Here is a 23,896-nt window from a genome sequence, read left to right as displayed (position 1 = left end):
TGCTAACCAAACAGACACGTTCAAGGAGCAGTCTGGTTTCCAAAAACAAAAGCCTATGAGTCACGTATTATTGCACAAGAAAATAAATTGATGGAGGACAAGATGAGAAAAAGTTCATATGCAAAATTCGCAATGTTTCACCTTGACTTTTTCCACCCACGTTATTTTTGTTGTCTTGAGGAGCTCACCGGCCTGTGCACCGGATCAGTGGTCTTGGGACTTGTTTTGATTAACTCTGAAAGTCACTTGCCATGAAATGTGCCGGAGTTCTTTTGCATCTGTCCCTGGCAAATAGGTGGTTGCTCTTTTCTCTTGACATTCAGGTTTTGATGTTCTCTTTTGTTTTCAGGGTAAGAAGTGACCTTTTGAGGTGACTATACCTGAAGATTGCTTTCCGGAAGCCAAAAAAGGTAAACGCGATGTGATTCGTGGAATTCTATCTAGGGCTGTGTTTACCACCTCTAGGTATATCTTAACTCACTTCTTTCCCAATCTATGTAGTTACCAAATGTCTGTGAATTTATTTATGTAAGTATTATGTTATAGCATCATTTGGGAGATGTTTACAGAAAAGATTGCCCTGAAGAAATGGTCCACAGAGTGACATTTTTCTCCCAAATATGATCAAACTGCCCCTTTGTTGAAGCTGATTTTGTTGTTGTTGTTGTTGACTTGGTGAACCCAAACTTTGACAGGAATATTCACATCACAAAAGCGGTGATTCATAAAAATTCGCTTGCTCCAAACGAGAGTAGCCCATGTCCGTGTTCTGTGCTGAAGTGGTGTCATCCGATTGATGTTCATCTGGCGGCTTTATAATCACCTTCTTTCAGAAATTAATAGTCATAGCACCATAGCAACACGGCACATTGATAGAACTGCAGAGCGGAGTGGGCCACATCCCTGTGATGTCAGTACTAGGCTGCCTTGTTCTCTTGACCTTGCTTGAAAATCAAATGAGTATTTGATTTTAAAATTAGAAGTTTTCAGAGCGACTAATGTAGCTTGATGAATTAAAGCTAAATTAAATTTTCTCAAACTCACTTTTGGGAGGGGGAACAAAAAAGCACTCTGTTTAAAATGGTTCTGGATGCTACATTATTTTCTCGATTCCCAAAGTCTCTCTCTGGTGCTCATCTCACACAAGTTAATCTTGCAGGCCGTTTTAATGGCCGATGTTTCTCTTGTAGAATCTTCATTTTATTTTTGAATTTTGGCCAATGATAGCTCCATTCGATTTAGTAGATTTGTGTCTGTTTTAAAACAGGTTACTTGAGGGCCTGGTTGCACAAAGCCTTCACTCAGATATTACTAAATTAAGTTTATGAATTTGTAAGACACAGACTTCTTATTCTTCAGTTGAACCTGTTTTGGGTTTTTTTTTTCTTCTTTTTGAATCTTTACAATGTGAAGATTCTTAGATTACTTTTGTGTTTCATCTTACTGAGCATTTTGAGGTTCTAGAACGTATTTTACGGGTATAGATTTATTTTTCTAGTTGCGTTCTTCTGGCACACTTGATCTGAGGTCAGAAATCCAACTTGCCCCATTTCACCATCTTTGTTGTCTAAATTAAATCTTTGTGAGAAGCCTCAGATTGTCCTTTGCAGAGGACACCTCCTTTTATATGCTCCGGCGTGGAAAGGGTTGATCCCAAGCAGTTTTGGGGCTCATCAAGTCAGGGCGGGACTTTTGACAAAGCTCTTCCCCTTGCTGACGCTCAGTGGTCCAATATTAAACATGAAGGCTTTGTTAATTTCAGGGATCTGCAAACTTTTCCTGTCAAGGGCCATACGCATTATTTTCTGTTGGCGGGCCATTCCTTCCTTGCCACGAATTATTTTCTGTTCCTGGGCCATTTCTTCTCTGCCACAGCTGCTCAGCTAGGCAGCAAGTTTGTCTCCCGGTGTCTCTGAGCCCTGCAGAATCTCAGTCCAAGATGTTCCTCATGCAGAGCTGTGCCAGGTGTTTTAACTCATCTCGTGCCTTTAGCAAAGATTTCTGGCAAAGCTAAAAACTGATTAAACAAAGCTGAATATATGGTCGAAGAGATGAAATATTCACCTTGAGAATTGCGTTACCCCACAGCCTCAAATACGGGCATCCTAAGTGGGTTTTCATTGTTTTCTCTGGAGTCACATGTAAGCATGAATTATTTTCCCTGTGACTTGATGTCTTTATGATGGCCTATGCTAACACCCATGACTTGAAAATGTGCACGTTTGAATTTGTGCATTGCGATTTGTTTCCAATTCTGTGATACTGTTCAAAGTTTAAAATAGCGTGAGTCAGGGGCAAGTTTGGGGAGAAAAAAAAGTTTCTAGGAATTTTTCATTAGTGTTGACTATGGGAGGTAGTCCATGGGGACAAAAAAATTGTTTCTGTATAATATCAAGGACATGTGATATACTGCAAATAAGGAATGCATTGTCAAATGTCAGGAGCAGTGAAAAATTTTGTCCTTCTGATGGCTCTTGTCATGACACAGTGGAAGCTGATTAACAAATTCATAAAACTTTTAAACTTGACTGCTAGGAAGCTCAGAGTAAGAGTTTTTGCTCAATGTCTCTAGTTTTTTTTTCACATTCCACATTTTTCTTATTGATATCTTTTTATATAAACTTCGTATCTCCTACCCCTAGTTAACATTGTGTTATTTAATTTGTTTTTCTTTTATAATATCAATTCTTTTATTTGATCCTCATTTCAAATTTTATTTTCCTTTAGACATCAGTTAAGGTGCATAGACCTAAATAATAAATCACCTGTATTTTTTACCTTTTAACAAGCTCAAAGATCCTTAAAAAATGAATCCTTATATATTTTGATCTCTTACATATAAAGAAAAAAAAGTTTGTTAAACTGTAAAATCTAAAAAAGATCTGTAAAATGGTTGGAATGGCTAGTGTTTCTCCCCAGGGAATAAATCTTAAACAGAGAAGATCATGCTATCCAGTGATGATCGAGAAACCAGCACCATCTCCAAATCATCAAGAAGAGGTAGATTCAGATGCCAGGAGCTTCTCAGTAAATGCCATGCCCGCATTTGAAATCTGGGAATCATTAACAGTCAGCATAGATGCAAATAAATATGTCTACATTGGCACTATGGGAAAAACTAGTTATGTGCATAAAAGTGGCCAGGCATATTCAGAAAAACAGATGAAGCCATTTTTCAAATTTAGATTCAAAGGTCTGACGAGTCATAAGTAACAGTTATCTTACTTGCTAGCGATGTGACAGTTTTCTTCCAAGTGGATCTGAGCACTTTACGAAATGGGTTTGGTTGCCAGCGTTCTTGAAAGGTGGGTGGCAATCATTATAATCCCCACTTTACAAACTGGGAAGGTGGTTCCATAGATGATTAGTAAGTTACCCACGGTCATGTAGATTTTCAAGACTGGAGGGGCGCCTGGGTGGCTCAGTCCTTGGAGAGTCCGACTTTGGCTCAGGTCATGGGTTCGCAGTCCGTGAGTTCGAGCCCTACGTCGGGCTCTGCACTGACATCTCGGAGTCTGGAGCCTGCTTCTGATTCTGTGTCTCCCTCTCTCTCGGTCCCGCCCCTGTTCGTGCTCTGTCTCTCTATCAAAAATAAACAAACATTAAAAAATTTTTTTTTTTAAAAGAATGTCAAGATTGGACCTAAAGAGGCATCTTGCTCAGGTCACAATTCTATTGATGTCATTTTATCATGGCAGCCTTAGTTTGGTGACTTAATAAAGGTTTATATGTCATTTTCTCTCTGCTGTCCCCCAATGTTGGCATTTTACCTACATGCATTTTTGCTTAAAATTCAAATCCAGTTTGTAAAATTCATCTCTTGTAGCAGTTCTGAGTGGCATTAGGAGTGGATGATAATCATCAAGACCATAAAGATTACAATTAACTGGTTATTTTTAAGGATTTTAGACATCTTCAAGCTTCACATTTATGTATTGGTTACCTTTTTTTAAATTTCTTTTTTTTTTAAGTTTATTTATTTTGAGAGAGAGAGAGTGGAGAAGGGGCAGAGAGAGAGGGAGAGAGAGAATCCCAAACAGGCTCTTTGCTGTCAGTGCAGAGCCTGACGTGGGACTCATTCACATCAGATCATGACCTGAGCCAAATTAAGAGCTGGGTGTTTCACTGACTGAGCCACACAGGTACCCCTTTAATTTCTTTTTTACAGCCAACTTATTTGTCAAAAAGAAACCCTCTAAAAGCTAGTATAATCATTTCTACCCCCAGTTTGAGCTCTTTTTTGTTGGCTCAGGGAGTATAAAGCATCCTTATAGACATTGTGTCTTGCATATTGTAAATTATATCTTGTTTGCAAATAAAAGTAAAAATGACTATTCAGCTACTTAAAATATATCCATTAGGTCTTTTGAAAGTGTGTATTTATTTGATGTAAATATTTAGTGGCAGTAAATTCAAAGTTAAATCACTTTCAAAAAGACCACCTGATAGAATTCAGCATTTGAATTATGTGATTATTAATTCATCAACTTGTTAATGAAGACATAACAACTTGATGTGTCTTCATTGAGCCACCAGATGACCACGCTAGCTGAATCACTAGTTTATTCTGTTCAGTTAAACATTGAAGTCCTTCCCGCTCCCCCCTTCTCTTCACATATCCATGCTTGCGTTGTGACAGGGTAAAGACTAGCCTGGTACAACATGGAGACCCCAACATACAGTGGCTTAAATAAAATAGAGGTTTACTTTTTTCTCATGTAAGACTCTGGCCAGTCTAGCTTGACTGACAGGTTCTTTCTTTTGCTCTCCTACCTTGGGATTTTGTTATTATTCACATGGGTAAAGCATAGTGGAGAAGTCCAAGGCAAGCTATCGTCTCTGATGCAAATGAGTTAAAAATTGCACACATCACATCTATTGACCCTTAATTGGTAAGATTATGGTTACATGGTCATAAGAAGCTCCATTGGCTGCTGGGAAGTATTTATACCAAGGTGTCCAGAGCATGAGAGAATTGGAGAATAGATTTAAGGGGATATTTCGAACACAACAACTTGATCGATTGAATTGGCCCAGTACAATGATTTCTTTCTTTCTTCCATTCATTCATTCATTCATTCATACAAAAGTACATACTGCATACACGCATAAATTCCTACTGTAGATATTTACTGATGATTATGATGATGGTAGATATTTACTGATGATTGCTAAGATCATAGCAGTACATAAAAAGGACATGGTCTTATGGGTGCCAGGTGACTTGGTTAAACGTTTGGCTCTTGATTTCGGCTCAGGTCGTGATCTCACGGTTTGTGGGATCAAGCTCCACATGGGGCTCCGTGCTGACAGCATGGAGCCTACTTGGGATTCTCTCTGTCCCCTCTCTCTGCCCCTCCCCTGCTTGCACTCTCTCTCTCTCTTCCTCTCAAAATAAATAAATAAACATAAAAAAAACAGACATAGTCTCTGTTGTCATTGTTTATATTATAGAGGGGAAGAGAGTTATTATGAACGATGGTGATGAGCAGTGTTAGGAAGGGCAAATATTGGTTGCTGTGAGAAAGCAGTCTCTAAAGTGGGAGACCAAGGTATCAGGGATTTATGTATTTTAGCCTTATATGGAAGCTTTGTTAGGTTAACTTGGTTTTCTTGTATCTGTCATGCCAATGTTGTTATGAACGTTATCAGGCATGTTAATTTTGTTAATAGCTTTATTGAATTATAATTCATATGCAATACACTTGTCCCATTTAAAGAACACCATCCATTGGTTTTTAGTTGATTCCCAGGGTTTGCAACCATCGTCACAATCTAGTTTCAGAATAGTTTCAGCACCCCAGAAAGGGACCCTGTAACATTAGCAGTTACTCCCCGCAGCTCAGCACCTGACAACGAATCTACTTTCTGTCTGTATAGGGTGACCTATTTGGGACATTTCCCATAAATGGAATCATACAATATGTGGCTTTTGGGAGTGACTTTGTTCCCTTAGCATAGTGTTTTCAAAGTTCAACCCAAGCATTTAAATTTGTAACTCTCTTAACAACCTTAGAGTTGTTTGAGGTCTGACTCTTAAACCCAACAAAATGATGACCTGAAATACTCTCGCAGGGGATGGAATTGGGGGGAAAACTACTGTTCTCATGTTGTTTATATTTTCATAGAACTGACTTGGCCTCCCAACAGTTAAACTTCAAAATTTAAATGTTTGCATTTTAAGTTAGCTGTTTTTAAACATTGTTAACCATAATGCTAAACTAAGTTACTCTGTAAACAAGAGCTGTTTCTCTTGAATGTTAGATTCAAAGAAAAAATTTTCTTAAATATTGATTTCCAGAGAAATATGCTCAATAGAGTTCGTTTTCAAGCGGGAGTCACTTGTTGAAATGTCCATCAAGGCGTATTTAGTAGTAAAGACAGTCTTTGCAGCATTTATCACCTAGCCATATTTTTGCACTGTGAACAATCAAAAATACAAAACCAACTACCAAATGGTCTTATTCATCTTTTTAAAATGATGTTTTTGTTCTTCCATCTGCCAAGGGCACCAATATCGCAGCTGCTCACCTTGAGCATCTTAGGAAGAGATTCTCAGTTTAGGTGACAACCTAACAGCTTAACAGAGATAGAGGGAATATTGCCTTTCTTTGGTAATTCAAAAGCCTCAGGAAGAAATTTGAAGCTTAACTGTACAAAAACTAAACCCTGTTTAAGGGAGCAGATCTGTGTTAACCTTGACTGTATTAGTACTACCCCCTCGTATGTAGTAATATCCAGAACCTTAAAGGGGCAAATGTTCTATTGATGGTAGAATCCTTAGTTTGAGTTGATTTTGCAAGTTGGAATTCTGTCCAGGGCTGAGTTCAGATTTGAAGTTTATGGTGTATTTTTAAAAGACTCCTCGTGAGTGGTAGTTCACAATTGAAAAATGAAGATCAGTCGTTTAACCTTGTACTTCTCTGTCCTCGATCTGAACCGTTGTATTTCCATAGCCTTTGCGTGGGGGGTGGGGAGGGGGGAAAATGAAAAACTTGAAATCTTTCTGTTCTTTTCAAACATACTCTTTGAGAAGTGTGAAAATCATGCAGATATCCCCTTGAATATTGTATATTAGCGCGTATGTACTATATAATTATAAGTCATTAGATATTTTGTTAATTAGCTGACAGTGCAGTGAGTTATTTAAAATTACCTTTTAAGAAAACAGTCTTGCGTCATTGGATGGACGGTGATGATTTCAGTCTGTGGATTGGCATGGTACTTCAATTCCTCACCCTATCCCTCCAGGCCTCTTTTTCTGGAAATCTTTTTCCCTTTCAGAGGGTCCTGAGCAGACCCTGGAGGTCAGAGAATGTGCCCTAAAATTCTTTCATTACAGATTACGTACTCTGAAGTTTATTTAGAGCAGTGATTGGTCGAGTGAGCATTGGGACCCATTTGTGGGTTAGGAAATCAGTTTAGTGGATTGTGCCCAAGAATTTTTAAAACCTGGAATAAGCATACAGTAGAGTAGAATAAAATAGAGTAAGCCTACACTGTCCAGTGTGGAAGCCACCAGCCACATGTTTGCAATACAATTAGCCCAAACTTCTATGGGCTGTAAATGTGAGTTCGACAAAGTACTTCAAAGACTTTGTAGGGAAAAAAATATTTGAACAATTACTCTTTTTTGATGACACATTGAAATGATCATATTTTGGTTATGTTAGGACAAATAATATAAATTATTCAACTTAATTTCATCTGTTGCAGTGTAGTCACAGATACATAAATGGCAGACATTATATTTCTAATGGTCAGCTTTGCTCAGGTGGATGGGGAATTATTAAATATAATACACGGGGATAGGTGCTGGGGAGAAAATAGAGGAGGATAAGGGAGATGGGCTTGCTAGAGCAAGGGGTTCCAGCTGTAAATAACCAGAGTGGGTCTCTGTGAAGCACAGGCATTTTGAGTGAAGAGGTAGCTTGTTCTAAAGAGAGCAAGTTGGCCACTGTGGCTGAAGTCAAGTCATGGGGGGGGGTGGGGGGGTGGGGAGGGGAGACAAGGTCAAGTAGTAACAAGGTAGGGGGTGCCTGGCTGGCACAGTTGGAAGAGCAGGTGGCTCTTGATCTCAGGGTCCTGAGTTTGAGCCCCATGTTAGGTGTAGAGATCACTAAAAATAAGTAAATGCATCCATATATACATACATACATACATACACAAACTTTGGAGGGTGGGGGGAGAAGAAGTAAAGGGCCAGGCTGAATAGGGCGTGAAGACTCATTGGACTCTTAGACTTTTACTAAAATAGGGAACCATCGATGGGCTTTGAGGTGGGTTAAGATCTGACTCATGCTTTAAGTGGATCACTCTGGAAGCTGTTTTGAAAGTCGCCTGTGGGTGGAGTAGGCAAGATGATAGATGATAGGGAGGGGGACTTGTTAAGAGGCCATTGTAATCATCCCAGTGAGATAGGGTGATGGCCAGGGTGAGGACTGCACTAGAGGTGGTGAGAAGTACTTAAATTTGCTTTATTTGAAGGTAGAGCCAAAGGCTTTCCTAGTGGAATAGATGTGGAATTTGAACACGTTGCATCGAGGATGACTCGAAGATCTTTGTCCTGGACGATGGGGTAGTATCCTGTCATGGATTGCTTGTGGGTAGAACGGAAAGAGCAGAAGATTGAGGTTTGGGACCCAAGCAATTTCTGTAAGGAGGGGGCTGCCATGATCTGAAATAGGGAACCCTGTAGGGGAGCAGGTTTAGGGTATAAAGGAAAAGAAATATTTAATCTCCCTTGTTAAAGCTGGTAAGGTACACTTTATTCAGGACCATCACACTAGGTATAGGGAACATTCCGGTGAGGTTTTATACGGGAGAGATTGGGCTCAACTCTAAATACAGCCCTGGCAAGTAGGAAGTTATAGCAGGGTGGGTGTCAGTGGATGGAAAACTTCCAAGAGTAAACATCATGGGTAAGCAGAGGGTCTAAGCTAAACAGATCTCACAGCCCAGGGGGATCAGACATTACCTGGGAGATGATGGAAGATGAGGAATCCAGTCATATGTCAGCGGTGATCAGATCCTGAAGGTGGTAGTAGAGGGGGTTGTGGTTCAATTCACTTAGCAGGGTTCTTGCTCAAACTGGATTTTATAGGAAGGTGCCCACATGGATTCAGGAGCCTGACGGAAGTTTGGTCAAGCCAAGAATCTTTGTCAAGGGTGGATGAGAGAAACCGGGAGCACAGCTGTAGACGCGTGAGGTTTGAGCTGTTTGTTATTCACTCAGATTGAGATGTCAAGTGGGCATTTGTATATGTGGGTCTCGAAGTGTCCTAGCTGAGGCTATAAACTGAGGATTTGTAACATGTAAGTAATATGTAAAGGCATGAACCCGGGTGAGCTCACCAAGGGAACAGTGGTACAAATAAAGGAGAGTAGGGCTCCAAGATGAGGGTTCTGTCGCCAGCACCATTAGGAAGCTTGATGACAGGATACAAAGAAGGAAGAGTCAAAGCTGGCGGAAGATTTTGGGGATTTGGGTGAGCCAGGAGCCTATGGAGGACATTGTTTAAAGGAGGAGAGCATTGTCAGCTGCCTCAGAGGTTGCTGAGATGTAATAAGAGATGATGAGAAAGAACTGGCCATTGTGTTTGTCAACATGGAAGTCATCGATAACCTTAACCACAGTCAAAAATATTTTGAGTCTCATTCCCCTAATATATACCGGCTTCATGTAACTACCAGTGTGCTTATGGTAGGCATTTTGAATGAAGTTTCCCGGAATAGTGCCTGTTCAGCACTCTTACTTGTTAAGGTCATCCGGCACCTCCACCCCTCGCCGCCCCACCCGGACAGGGGCCTAACTCCGTGATGTTCGAGTCACGGTACAGCCCTTGGAAAGTGATCAGAGCAAAATTCACTGCTACACCGAGGAATTTGTACATTTTGCCCCTTTCAATTTATTCTTTCCAATGGTCGAGATGATACTACGTTTAAAGAAAAGGCAGAGGGAAAGGGGGATGTATTAACCATCTAAAGGTACACTGCAGCTTGGTGTGGTTAACATGGTCTCTAGATTAGTAGAGTGCTAGTTTGTGCTTGAGCCACATGTCAGTCTGTGACCTTTACCTTATGGTAGTCTTTGAAGATACAGTCTTTGAAGGGGTCATCTGCCTTTCAACTTAACTAAGAGCATCAAAGATTCTGGCTTATTCAAAAAATCTGAAACACAGTTAACGCTTTTGAAATTTCTAGGCTGGTCCCAAATCATCAAGCATCTAGAAAATTATAGGTAAAATAATTTTAAAAATATTCTTTGTCTGTCTTCAGGTACTAATAGTTGTGGGTGAGGTAAGAATGTTAGCTATTTGTGGAAGATAATAAATGTACTTTTTTTTTTCATTATAAGATGGCATTAAAAGAAATTAGAAAAGCATGAAAGTAGAGGAAAAAAATGTCAGAAGAACAGTTTTACTGGTGACCTCACCAAAAACAGTTCACCATTTTGTCAGTATCCTGCCAGTATTTTGTGTATGTAGATTGTTTATATGTGGTCATACTGCACGGACTATTCCTTTTCCTGTTTTTAACCCTACAATCTCCAAGTTTTTTTCAAGTTATTATATGTTATATCTAAGTACTATTTTTAGGATTCTTTGGTGACTTCTGTTTTTGGGTTGTCTATTCCTGCAATGGTGGGGCTTCCGATTTTTTCCAATTAGTCATGATGTCCAGGATGTCTATTTTGAGCATCTCAAGTTAGCTCAGTCTCTTGAATTAGTTTTATAAATGATGTTGAGATTTTAGATTATCATCCAGTTTCTCCCTCTACTTTTGAATAAATTAAAACTAATCTGAAGCACACATAATCACCCCTTGGGGTGGACTGTATGCATTTTCCACGATTAGAAAATCGTGGTACCATTTACATTAATTTTGATTTCACAATTTCTAGACTTTAAGCTGCTAGGCATCTTTTCTTCTGATCTGAATTGTTTCTTGGTATTTTCCCACTTTCCCAACTTGATTTTTAGCCTGTGAGCTGGGCACTTTGTGTTCTTTGAAGGGTCAGCTGTTCATCCTCTCTTTGTTTTATTATCCCAAACAATTGCTCCTTCTCTTTCCCCAGAGCAAGCCATTGACTTCTGTTTGCATTTGCGTCTCCAAAATTTGCTTTGGTTGGGTTTCCGTCCGCTTACCCAGAAAAATTGAAATGTACTTACCGCTTTTAGAGTATAAAATTTAAGTTCTCTTCCCTTGTTCGCCGTACCTCAGCAGTATCGTCATTAATGGTTTAGGCAATAAACATTTGAGTTCTGGTGAGGTTCACTGTGTTTTTAAAATTGAGCTGCGTGCCCCTCTCCTTTGTGACCATGACCCCATCTAATTTTAAAATCCCCAAACAGCCATTCAGTGAAGTAGTCTTATAACTTCAGAGAGGGCCAAGGAATGTGGGACTTCTCTGGTCTCTTTCTTGTAATTTACTGAAGATGAAACCAACATCCAGGAAAGGAAAATGACATCCCCAGGCCACTGCATAATTGTAGCCCTCTGGGTTGGGAATCCCCGGCTCTTCTCCTACACCTTTTCCTTCCTTTTATGATATAATACCAAAAACAAGTGGAAATACTAAAATACGACTCTTAAAAAGTTGACTATTAAAAAAACAGACCTGACAAAAACAAACATGTATTGTTTATATATATATATATATATATATATATATATATATGGCTCTTATCTTGGATTTCATTTACAGTGCTCACTCTGTTTTTTCCAGCAATGTTGAGGGAAATTACACCATTTACAAGCGTTTCACCGTATTATCTCTGAGAAACATCACCTGAACACATTCATCTCAAACCAACGAAAACAAAAATTACAACGTTCATCTCAGAAAATGCCCACTTTTTGCTCTCCTTCCCACCTCCATTTCCTCCTTCCCTTCTCTTCCAGCTTCTAGAATTCCCAATGCTTCTCCTTCTTCTTTCTCCTGCTCTTACCCACTCCTGTCTCTCCCTCTCTGTCTCCTGGCTTTGAAAGCTGATTGGCTTTTTCACCAAGGCCATTTGATGAAGATGTATATAAAAGTAGAATGTTCCTGCCAGTTGACTACTGTGCCTTTTAAAAATTGTTGAGTCTTGTGTGTATGAGAATTTCAGTGTCCACTGCCCTTATCTGACTGATTCATACAAAGGAACACCTTCCATGTGGCATTTGTTTTGCCAAGGGCTGAGGTATGGGGAAGGATAATTGTGTTTTCCTCATGTTTTTTGAGATATATATTGTCTCTTTGATTGAAGCTACTTACACTCCAAGATCTCATCCTCCCCCTAGTTATGGAATGGGGTTGACATCCTCTCTTTATTTCCGAATGTGGGATAAAAATACATGAAGACCAATATAGATTTGTCACTGGGAGCTTCACTAGCTAAGTTCTCATTATGTTATTAGCAATAGAAATAGAGTAGGAAATTCTTATGAACTTTATTTTCTTTTCCGATTACAAATGTAAAACCAACTCATTAGAGGGAATTTGCAATTACAGATATGTCGATCAAATATCAAAGTAAAAATAATCTAGAATCCTGACCCGGAGAATAACATAAATTTTCTGCCATTCTTTTTTCATTGAATATATACATATTTAATAAAATCGCCATCATACAGTATATGGAATTGTCTGTCTCTTTTTAAAATCTAATATTACATGGTGAGCGTTTTCCCATGTCATGAAGTATTGTTAAAGACATTTTAAATGATTGTAAGCTGTGTCATCCTTTTACGTGTAATAAAATTTAATTAACTTTTCTTCATTATTGGCTGTGGAGGTTGTTTCCAGTTTTTTTTGGTCATATATTGCAGTGGACATATCTGTGCATAAGCGTTTCTCAAGTTTTATTTCTTTAGATCTATTCTAGAGGTGGAAATCGCTAGAAAAGAATTTATGGAATTCTTACAGGTTGTCCATACATCTTGTCACATTATTTTTCAAAATACCCCAATTTACACTCCTGTTAACATTGATTGAGAGTGTTTATTTCACTATAACTTTGCCAACAATGAGTATCAACATTTTTTGTTATAACTTGACTCATAGGAGAAAAAAAAAGTGTATCTCAATTTTTTGTTCAATTCTTTGATTAGAAATGAAGTCCAGAAATTTTGTTTCTTTAGGCTTTTTACATTTTTTTATTTTAAAATTTTTCCATGTTTACTTATTTATTTTGAGAGAGAGAGAGTGCACATGTGTGTGCACAAGCAGAGGAGGAGCAGAGTGAGGGAGAGCGAGAATTCCAAGCAGGGTCTATGCTGTCATCACAGAGTCTGATGTAGGGCTCGATCTCAGGAGTTGTGAGATGATGACCTGAACCAAAATCAAGAGTTGAATGCTCAACTGACTAAGCCACCCAGGCGCCCCTGTGTTTTTTCTAATTGTTCATAATTTTTGGAGCAGCCAGGGTTTGAGGGAGTGTGAATGAGGAAACCAGGATGCTGAGAGCACAGGGAAGGAATCCTGTCAAGAAGATGGTCCTTGATCAGTAGCCCTTATGGTAGGATTTCCAGAGGGAATTCACAGAGCACTATATTGCAGCTTTGCTCTAAGTGTTAAAATTTGGGGTGCCTGGGTGGCTCAGTTGGTTAAGTGTCCAACTTCATCTCAGGTCATGATCTCATGTTTCATGAGTTCAAGCCCTGCATCGGGCTCTGTGCTGACAGCTCGGAGCCTGGAGACTGCTTCAGATTCTGTGACTCCCTCTCTCTATCCCTCCCCTGCTCACTTGCCCTCTCTCTCTCAAAAATAAACAAAACATTCAAAAAAAAAAAAAAATCTAAGTGTTAAAATTGGAAAAGGCCAGGCCACTGGCACTCAGACTTTGCTGAAGCCACATCGAGAGATCTGGGGCTCACAAGCTTTCCAAAAACTTGGATGCTTTCAGTGTATTCCTTTATTCACCAAATAATTAGTGAATGCTTACTTTTGTCAAGCACTCTTCTAGGCACCAGGGATATACTGGTAAACAAAAAAGAAAGGCTCTTTACATGTGGTTAAGTTTCCCTTTTTGCTTGATGATGAGGACAGACAGATAGTTCTACATAAAGCACTTAGCCCGTTAAGAGTCATAGGTTGTTTCTCTTACCGCTAGTGCTGTTTCTCCCTTAGCAGCAGCGGCTCAAATAAAGAAACTGTGGCCAGTCAGGTCCCTTCTGGAGTGTCCCTGTCACACTTGGGGAAGGGATGCCGTTACGTGGCTGGTGCTCTCCGGCCCAAGAAGCTTCTCTCCATTTCTCTTTTAATCCCTTTATTAATTAACCCACTGAGCTAGTCTCCTCCAGCCCTGTGGTTCCAGCAGCCTGTAGAGAAGCACAGTGGTGTACAATTGAGCCGTAAGACCCTGGGGACAGAGCTGTGGACCTCACGGGAGCCCCTCCCATTGGCGACTGGCCAGTAGGGGTATTGCCAAAGGCTGATAAGTGGGGGTGCTGCCAGGTGCACCCACCTCCTTGGGCATTGCTTCTGTTTAATCTGTAAGCTCAACCAGCTGATTCTCATCAACACCTGAAAGAGGGAATCAAAAAGGAAAATGTAGAAAAGGAGAGTGTGCTTCCTCTTGCTTTCTCAGTGCTCTCGGGGATTCCGAACTCAGCACTGAATGGGGGAAGACTGGCCCAATTCACACTCCTGTTAACACTGATTGAGAGTGTTTATTTCACTATAACTTTGCCAACAATGAGCATCAACATTTTTTGTTATAACGACTCATAGGAGAAAAAAAAAAGTGTATCTCAATTTTTTGTTCAATTCTTTGATTAGAAGTGAAGTCCAGAAATTTTGCTTCTTTAGGCTTTTTGCATTTTTTTATTTTAAAAATTTTCCATGTTTACTTATTTATTTTGAGAGAGAGAGAGAGAGAGCACGCACACGTGTGTGCACAAGCAGAGGAGGGGCAGAGTTCAGGCTTTCCCACTCCTGGGAATCACTCAGCAAGCGCCCTCCTGTCTTTGTACTCGCCTGGTTCCTGTCACCGCTGTTTCAAAACACAACTGATTTGTAATTGAGATGAACATTCTCAGTGCTGGAGTGATGAAGGGGTAGCTTGGGGTTGGGGACCCGGTGCCCCACTCAGAGATGGGGATTGGTGGGGGGGCCTCGTCTGAGTTTGGATGTGACCGTTCTTGGCAGGTCCCGACGTGTCAGTCAGTTGTACCCAGCTGAGACATGGGCAGAAGGAAGGGACCTGTCTCCCAGAGGTGCTGTGAGAATTATGTAGAGAACAGTTTGGTTAAGAGTTCAGGCTTAGAGGTCTGCTTTTCACATCCAGCCCCTGCTACTTTTTGGCTTTGTGATCTCGTGGAAGCAACCGGCTTCTCTAAGCCTTTTTTCCCTTATCTAAAAAAGTAGGGACTTGGAAGTAGTTGGAAGATTAACTGAGCTATTCCAAGTAAAAAGTGCTTAGAGCAATGCTTCATATCCAAGAAGGGCTCAGTGATGTTGGCTCAATAATGTCTATTTTTATTATTAGCACTGTGCATGGGATGTAGTAAGTTCTCACGGACGTTAATATATTTTACTGTTAATTTACTTTAAAGTTAATGAAAATGGTTTCAAATGGCTGTTTTTATTGGGGAGAGTCTATTTAGAGGAAATAGAAATGAAATAGGCATCCTGATACCTGAGGTTTTTCAAGATAACGTGTATTTCTGTATCATTTTCTCCTTCTCACCTCCCACCTGCCATCACCAGGTGACGGGTGGGGCCATCCAGCAGGATCCCACTGGCTCATTTTTATGAATTTGAATCAGCCTCTGCGCCACACCAGAGCTTAGATCTAAGTGCTCAAATTTAGGCCAGGCCATTGACACCCAGATGTTTTCTGAGTTCAGAGAGAGAGATCTGGGACTCGCACCTAAACTGTGTGATATCGTGAAAAGGTTTTCCAGGGCTTTTCGAGATTCGTTGTACGAGATTCGTTGGCTCTAACGTAATCTTATTATGGAAGTTACCCATGGAGACTGTGTTAATAGAGCATTAGGCTGGTGTCCCCAGCACTTCACGTTGAGGAGTGTGGGTAGAAATTTCATTGAGTATTCACTCAGTATTCACTGTGTCCAAGGCCAAAGAGAGAGACAGAGACAGAAATGGAGGGAGGGAAGCAAGGAGGTCCCCAGGGCAGGAAGCAGGAATTCCTGGCTATCTGGGAGAAGGTGAAGGCACTCCTCAGATGTGTTTTAAGGGAGCATGGGTTGGCTATTTGGGGTACACTTGTCAGAAGTGACCACAACTCCACTGTTGTGCAAAGGATTGCATTTGTGTGCTTGTAGACGTTCAGGTGCGTGCTTGGGAGGCGGTGGCAAGCCCTTTCTCTGAAATCTCCAGAATCTATCATTTCCAACAACGATGTGAGAAATGATCATGAGGATTACTTTCACTTATGTTTATGAAGGCCAACGAGCAATTTTCTTTCTTTCTTTAAATGCATAGCTTGATTTTTTTCTTATACATGATATTTCTCATTGTAAAAATAAACAGGAAAACATAAGTAAGAAAGTAAACATTATTGCAAGGTCATCCCCCAGGATCACAACTTGGACCATGTTGGAGACAGTCCTTCTAAATATCATTCTCTCTGCCCATCTGTTACTGCGTTGACCTGGGTTGTCCAATATGGTAACCAGTTGCCAAGCAGCTCTTGAGCAGTTAAAATGTGGCTAGTCTGAATCAGCTTGTGCTGTGTCAAATCCCCACCAGATTTTTGGAAAAATGGGACTATAAAATACATATTAAGTTAGATACTGACTACAGGTTGAAATAATAACAATACCTTAAAGATTATTATTTTTGAGAGAGAGAGAGAGAGAGGGAGGGAGGGAGGGAGTGCACAAGCAGGGCAGGGGCAGAGAGGGAGAGGGAGTCCCAGAATCCGAAGCAGGCTCCAGGCTCTGAGCTGTCAGCCCAGAGCCCGACACGGGGCTTGAACCCACAAACGGTGAGATCATGACCTGAGCTGAAATGGGGATGCTTAACCACTTGAGCCACCAGGTGCCCCCAAAGGATAATACTTTAGATATATGGGATTTAATGAAATATACTATTAAATGCCATTACATCTGTAGCTTACATTATATTTCTTTCTTGAAGAGTTTATTATTTTTTTTTAAATTTTTTTTTTAATGTTTATTTATTTTTGAGACAGAGAGAGACAGAGCATGAATGGGGGAGGGGCAGAGAGAGAGGGAGACACAGAATTGGAAGCAGGCTCCAGGCTCTGAGCTGTCAGCACAGAGCCCGACGCGGGGCTCGAACTCACGGACCGTGAGATCATGACCTGAGCCGAAGTCGGCCACTTAACCAACTGAGCCACCCAGGCGCCCCGAAGAGTTTATTTTTAAGTCGTCTCTATACCTAATATGGCACCCGAATTTAAACCCCTGAGATCAAGAGTCGCGTGCTCCACCGACTGAGCCAGTCAGGTGCCCCTCACATTATATATTTATTCTGCAGTTGGGTCTAGATCCCTTACAGTTTTAAGAGTATCACACTATAGTTTTTAATAATTTTTAAAATTTGGGACGTATTTTTCAAAATTAGAAATATGTCGCCAGTATCTTTCTGTCATGATTAATAAGTGGCAACACTCTTACTACCTTCTAGTTGTGTGTGGATATATCAGAATTTATTCGATCAGCCCCGCTTTGTGGATATACAAAGATATACACGATAGGGCTGGTGAACAAGCTTGTTTTTTCAACTTTACAAGGCTGTGTGATTATTTTCTAAGATGGGGTTTCTCAACTGGAGCGTGATGGACATTTTTGACTGGATCAGTTTTCGTTGTGGAGGTCCGTGCTGTGCGTTGTTCAGCAATGTCCCCAGCTTCTGCCCAGTAGATGCCACTACCACATCCTACCCCATATCACGCCTAGTACAAGAAAACAACATCCCCAGGCAGTGTCACGTGTCCCCTGCAAGGCAAAACTGTCAGGGTTGAGAAGTCCTGACTTAGGGCAGATGATCAGAATGGGAGTTGCTAGGTGAAAAGGTGTATGTGTTTAAAACTTAAACAAATAGGCAGCTGGCTAGCTAGCTGTAGATATTCATTGAAAATTTTGTGTATACTTCCAAACTTTTTTCTAGAAAAATGGTAGCAATTCACATATCTATTGAGGATAACAAAGTCCTCATTAAATGTCTACAAGAAGCTTATTAGGAAGAGAGGCCTGGGTATCTGTCATTCTGTTTTTTGGGAAATTGCATAATCCCATTGCTTTCTGAGATCCGCTCTTCTAAGGACTGTGATGGAGGCACCGTAGGTATTTTCTTTGGGAGGCCAGGTTGGTGAGGAGGTGCCATGGGCCATCTTTACTTAGCATAACGTACAGGGTTTCTGTGCTCATAGAAGGAGGGGAAAAAGAGGGTAGAACAATGAGAAAACCTATTACCTCACAATTTCAGACTTTCCTTACAGTGAGAAAAAGGAATAATAGGAAAGGATGCTAATAATAGTTAATTATTGAACGTTTGCTGTGTATCAGGCACTGGGATGCACTGTTACATAGAATTTCCCTTAAACTTGAGAACAACCTTGTTGTTAGGTGAGTGTTGCTGTGTTCCCAGGTGAAGGAAGACAGGCACAGAGAGAACACCAGCCGTTCATCCGGCGTGTCCAGGGTCACATCCTGAGTGCATGGTGGGGCCCGGATTTGAAGGAGACAGTCCAAGTGAACACGGCTATTCATGTATTCCCTCTCCCAACAAACACGTGAGCTCTCCCTGAGTTCCAGATGCAGTATTCTTTGCTGAGTTGGTAGCAGTGAATGAAAAAAGACATCATAGTGCCTCTGTGCAGCTCACAGACCAGTGGGGGCTGAGAAAGGCTGACCTGATGAGGTCTAAGGAAGGGAGGTGCATGGTACCTTCTAGAGCCTACAGTTGGGGGATTTGCCCCAGTCGTAGGTGTCAGGGAAAGTCTGCCGAAGTGATGATTAAAATGAGATCTGGAGAAAGAGAGAAGGGTGGAGGGGAAATGTGGGAACCAGAGAGGAGGAACAGTATGTCCCCTGTGCGGGGACGGATTATGATGTGTTCAAAGAATGGGCACATGGAGAGGGTGCCAGGGTGAGTAGGAGGCCAAGGATGCGGGTTGTGGGTAGAATGTACATGGATTTGGATATGTGCTTCCCAAACCGTTGCTTCTGTTAGTTTTTGTAGTGAGGGATGGGGTGGGGGTGGGGGAGGGAGGACAGGATGGGATTTGCATTTGGGGAAGATCACTCCGTGAAGTGTTAAGAATGCCTGGGGGCAGTGGGGAGTAGATGCAGAAACACTGGTGGGGGGGTGCGGTGCGGTTGCTGATTCTCCACAAACAATTATCTTTTAGGCATCACTTATTTACTGCTGTTTCACAAACTGCCCTGAAATTTAGCTGCTGAAAACAATAATCATTGGTGTGGGATCCTTTTCTTTGGGGAGGGCTTAACAGGGGCCATGACCCAGTTTTCCCCTTGGCCTTTACATCATGGTAGGGTGTAAGAGGACATTTCAAGGTTCCTAAGGGGAGGCTTGGCACTGGCCCAGCACGTCCTCCCTGCTTTGCATTTGTCAGAGCATGTCACCTGGCCAGCCCACGCTCAAGGGGAGGAGAAATACACTTCACCTCTTGATGGGCTCACGCATACAAGAATGGGAAGAGTACCTGGCACAGAGAGAACAAGAATGGGAAGAGTACCTGGCAGACAGCTTGGAAGGCAATCCATGCAATTCAAGGCACTGAGAATAGAGCGCTGTATGATACAGGATAAATTCTCGCTTTTCTGACCTTATAGAGGGAGGCAATAAACAAATCAATAGGACCACAGTGTCAGATGTAATTTGGTTGGCAATTAGGCTAAACTCGTGCATAACGGAATGGCTGAGGAGGTGAGTGGCCGCTTCAGACATTTGGATTGTCAGGGGAGGTGCCGGTGAAGAGGTACATTTAAGTCAAGATGAAAAGAAGGGACTAGACGTAGGCTAGGGAGGGCACGTGCATGCCATGTAGGTGCCCTAGTTAGTGCAGAGTCTACAAGGTGAGTGAAGGTGGCTGTGTAGAGACCAGAAGTGAAGAGGGGATAGAGGAAGCCATGGGATAGGTGAATGTGGCCAGCCCTTCTGGAAGACCAAGCTGGAGAAGACTGTAATTGGGACTCTGATGTCGATGGCAGAGAGCAAGGGAAGAACTACTTTAAGAGAGATTTAGGAGTGCGAACTAGGCAGTTGTCACTGGTGGACTGAGGAAACGATGCGAGAGAGAGGGCGTTGTGCAAGATGGCACCTCAGTTGCTGATGTGAACATCTCTTAGGGAGCTACCCTTGGCTTGGAATGTTAGGAAAGCCCAAGAGTGGAATATGAAGATGATGAGATTGGGTTGGACACATTGTGGGGGTTTTCAGGATGCAACCATTTTCTATATGCTATAGACAAGTTTTGGGTTCACCCCAAATCCATAGGTTGAATCCTAACAGCCAGTGTCATGGTATTTGGAGGTGGGGCCTTTTGGGAGGGGGCTGGGTCCTGAGGGCGGTGCCCTCTCGAATGTGACTAGTGTCCTTTATAAGAGACGCCAGACAAATTCCTCACCTGCTTCTGCTATGTGAGGACATGTCTGAGCCAGAAGGTGGATCCTCACCAGACACCTCCTCTACTGGCTCCTTGATCTTGGACTTCTCAGCCTCCAGAACCGTGAGAAATAAATTTCTCTTGGTAAGCCACCCAGCCTGCGGCGTTCTGTTACGGCAGCCCCCGTGCACTAAGACAATGCATTTTTCTTCACTGTAATGCCCAGAAATTCTTACAGCAGCAACACTGAGTGCATAGACGGCCTTACATACCTCATAGTTACTCAGAAAGACTTAGTCTTACCATGCGCCGTGATACTTTGTTCAGAAAGCATCCTTACTGGAGGCCCTGGAAAGGAAGTAACCCTGTAGCTTAGAAAAGAGTGAATATTCGAAAGCAGCATAGTGTCCATACTTGCTCGCAAGCCTGCAGAATTTGCTTGTAAGAACAAATGTGTGTGTCGTAATGCAGCAGTTTGATTTCTTTTTAATCCTTGGCTCTTTTGTGTTTGCTGATTTTTGAGGCCTTTTAATTTGTGCTGTGTCTGCCCATCATTTGTGCAAATTAGCAAGGTCTAACTCTAAATGAAAATGTCAACGTTATTACATTATTTAAAATGAAAGAGTAAGAAGACTGGTGGGAAGCAGGCTGAAGGACTGCTCCAGGATGCATTAAAGGTGGGAAGGTTCAGGAAAAACATGAAGAGAGGATAAACATGAGAGAACGGGGAACCCCTCCAATGTGCAGGGACACGGGCGTGTGATTACCATACCACTTGTAACTCCCAGGATGTGGGACGCACCCAACAGCCTCATGTGTACCCTCTGATGTAGGCACATAGGAGTTTCTAATGGGACTATAAAATGTTATTAATTTTATGAAAGGTGTTGGGGGGTCATATTTTGCCAGGTTGAGTTCTGCTATAGTGGATAGCAGCTGATGTTCCAGAATTGTGCCTCCCTTTGTTTTTTGTTCTTTCCATCAAGGGCACCTAGTCGTCTGATCCTATCAGAAAGATGCCAGTAAAAGGGAAGCCCAAGTATCGGGTATGTACGAAGGTCGTGGGGATTTATTTTCCCAACTGGCAAGGTTGTTGACTCTTTAGTTCCCAAAGGCAGCAGGAAAAAATCAACTGTTGTTTCTCGGGATTTATGTCCACCCAGGTGGAAAGAAAGGCCAGTGTACAGGGATCTAACTTGTAGCAGTGGTTGTGGGAACAAAAGCAGTGAAGTCACCCTAAATGTGTGTCCGGAGCGAATGGTTAAATTCCGGTTCATCCCTAGGGTGGGGGTGCAACACACACACGGACACTGCTCTGTAGCAATTAAAAAAGACGGTAGACCCAGAGGTGCTGATGGGCATGTGTCTCCAAGATGGCTTAAGTGACCAAGTGAGTCGTTCTACTGTCTCAGTTGAAGGGGACCAAAGAAGTATACATATAAAGCACACGTGATTGTTTATATGTAGAATATTTTTGGATAGAGACAAGACGCGGGTAACAATGGTTGCCTTTGGAAGGGAAAATTGGTGGTTAGGAGTATGGAATGTCTTTTCCCTGTGGACCCCATTTGTGCTGTTGGCTTGTGTATATATGAGGTTGGTGCCTCTTTGAACACAGCGGTTCTGGAATGCCCAAGAGTGAAGGTGTGACTACCTAAAGGGCGGCAAGCCCTGCTGGAAAAGATCAGATACTGGATTTTGATGATCTCTTCTTTTAAATCCTTGCTTTTAGTAAGTGGGAAGATCAGGTGAGATTGCTGATTGATCTCAAAACCCGGTGATAAGGAACAGTTGATTGAGCCCTCATCAATCACATCCTCACTCCAGACTCCTGACTCTGTAGGGCTTGTCTCTTGTGTAATGCTAATTTATTTTATCCACTTGAATTATCTATGTATCTTCTAGAATCTTCTTTTTTTTTTTTTTTTTTTTTTTTTTTTAGTTGCAGGCCACTGAGACTCAGGCCAGATGGACCTAAGCAAAAAGAGACACTATGTGATTATGTAACTGAATCAGGTCTAGGCCTGGCTGGACCTGAGCCAAGCCCTAAAAGATTCTATTTTGGGGCACCTGGGTGGCTCAGTCAGTTGAGCGTCCAACTTTGGCTCAGGTCACGATCTCGCGGTCAGTGAGTTCGAGTCCTGCATCGGGTTCTGTGCTGACAGCTCAGAGTCTGCAGTCTGCTTCTAATTCTCTGTCTCCCTGTCTCTCTCTAACTCTCCCCGACTCATGCTCTATCTTTCTGTCTGTGAAAAATAAGTAATAAACATTAAAAAAATTTTTTCAAAGACCCTGTCTTTACCTGTGTCCCATCCACTTTATTATGTGCTGACCCTGTGCCTACTGGGACACTTTTCCTTGTGGTGAATAGCTCTGGCAACTCCATCCTTGCAGCTTCTCGGCTCCAAGGGCAGCCAGAAGGGTCTCCCTGCCTGTCCAGCCCCTCCAGCATTTGTTCTCCTGTTAGCCTTGGGTCACATGCTTCTTGGGGGATCCTGGAGACTCAGCTTTCCCTGCCGCTTTCCTCTGTTTCCTGTTCAGAGAACATTTGAATTTGATGAGCCTCAAACTTCTCTATTCCGGGTTTTTGCGGAATCACCAAGATAAATATTTCTGCAGATCTTGGGGAGTTCATGGCGTGGTAGAGAAGATATAGAAGCTAATAGGGAAATATCAGCCTCCCAGGAACTCTAGGGAGGGGTGTCTTCTCCACCTCGGAGGGAGTATTAGCAGGAGACGAGGGAGAGAGTAACAGCAGAGATAAGGCTTCTGGGAGCTGTATGTCTACTTCGTACGGACAGTGCTGAGGAGTAAGGTCAGAGCTGTTTGAGGATGTGAAGAGCATGAACAGACAATTTTAATTTTCATCAAGTTCTGCTTCAAGATGGCCCCCGTGCCACCTTCTCCTTATGTGGCCACCCACTGTGAAGAGACCATCCAAGGTAATCACTCAGTCCTCAGAATATAAATGTATTTTATTTCTTTGCACTCATTGGGATAGGCGTTTATTACTTTGTATTGTTATTTACTTGTCTCCCTTCCTGGTCCCTTTTTCAGTTGCATTGTCTGGGCTACACAATTAGTGCCTTATTATCATGCTGTAGTCCCCCCATTAGCAAAGGGCTTGTGTTCCAAGGGCACACTTTGTCCTCAGAAACTTTGTTCCCAGCTACAGAAATAACGGAGGCAGCCTAGGGTTGCATTCAAAGAAGACTCCTGAAGAGGGGTAGGGTACAGCATGAAAACATCAGCCAACTTTTGTACTGGAAAACACAGTAGTCTTCAGTCTGACAAAGACAGGAGGTTAGAGCAGAAAGCAGCTTGATTTATGGCTAAGGTAGTAAGGAGGA

The 23,896-nt window shown here is 41.9% G+C and overlaps 1 protein-coding gene across 7 annotated transcripts in view; it reads left to right on the top strand.

Moving 5' to 3' along the window:
* Positions 1 to 23,896, top strand: part of FOXP1 (forkhead box P1) — a 465,483-nt gene that overhangs the window by 137,582 nt on the left and 304,005 nt on the right. For 6 of the 7 annotated variants that reach the window (XM_042929976.1, XM_042929970.1, XM_042929971.1 and 3 more), the window contains one exon: positions 350 to 410. The gene's annotated coding sequence lies outside the window, so the exon portion shown is untranslated. Of the gene's footprint in view, positions 1 to 349; positions 411 to 21,532; positions 21,593 to 23,896 lie in introns of all 7 variants that reach the window. The other variant, XM_042929972.1, reaches the window with a different exon arrangement.

The sequence above is a fragment of the Panthera leo genome, chromosome A2 (genome assembly GCF_018350215.1).
Source record: "Panthera leo isolate Ple1 chromosome A2, P.leo_Ple1_pat1.1, whole genome shotgun sequence".
Lineage (NCBI taxonomy): Eukaryota > Metazoa > Chordata > Mammalia > Carnivora > Felidae > Panthera > Panthera leo.
The sequence above is the reverse complement of the archived record's forward strand: the minus strand, read 5'-3'. Positions and strand labels throughout refer to the sequence as shown.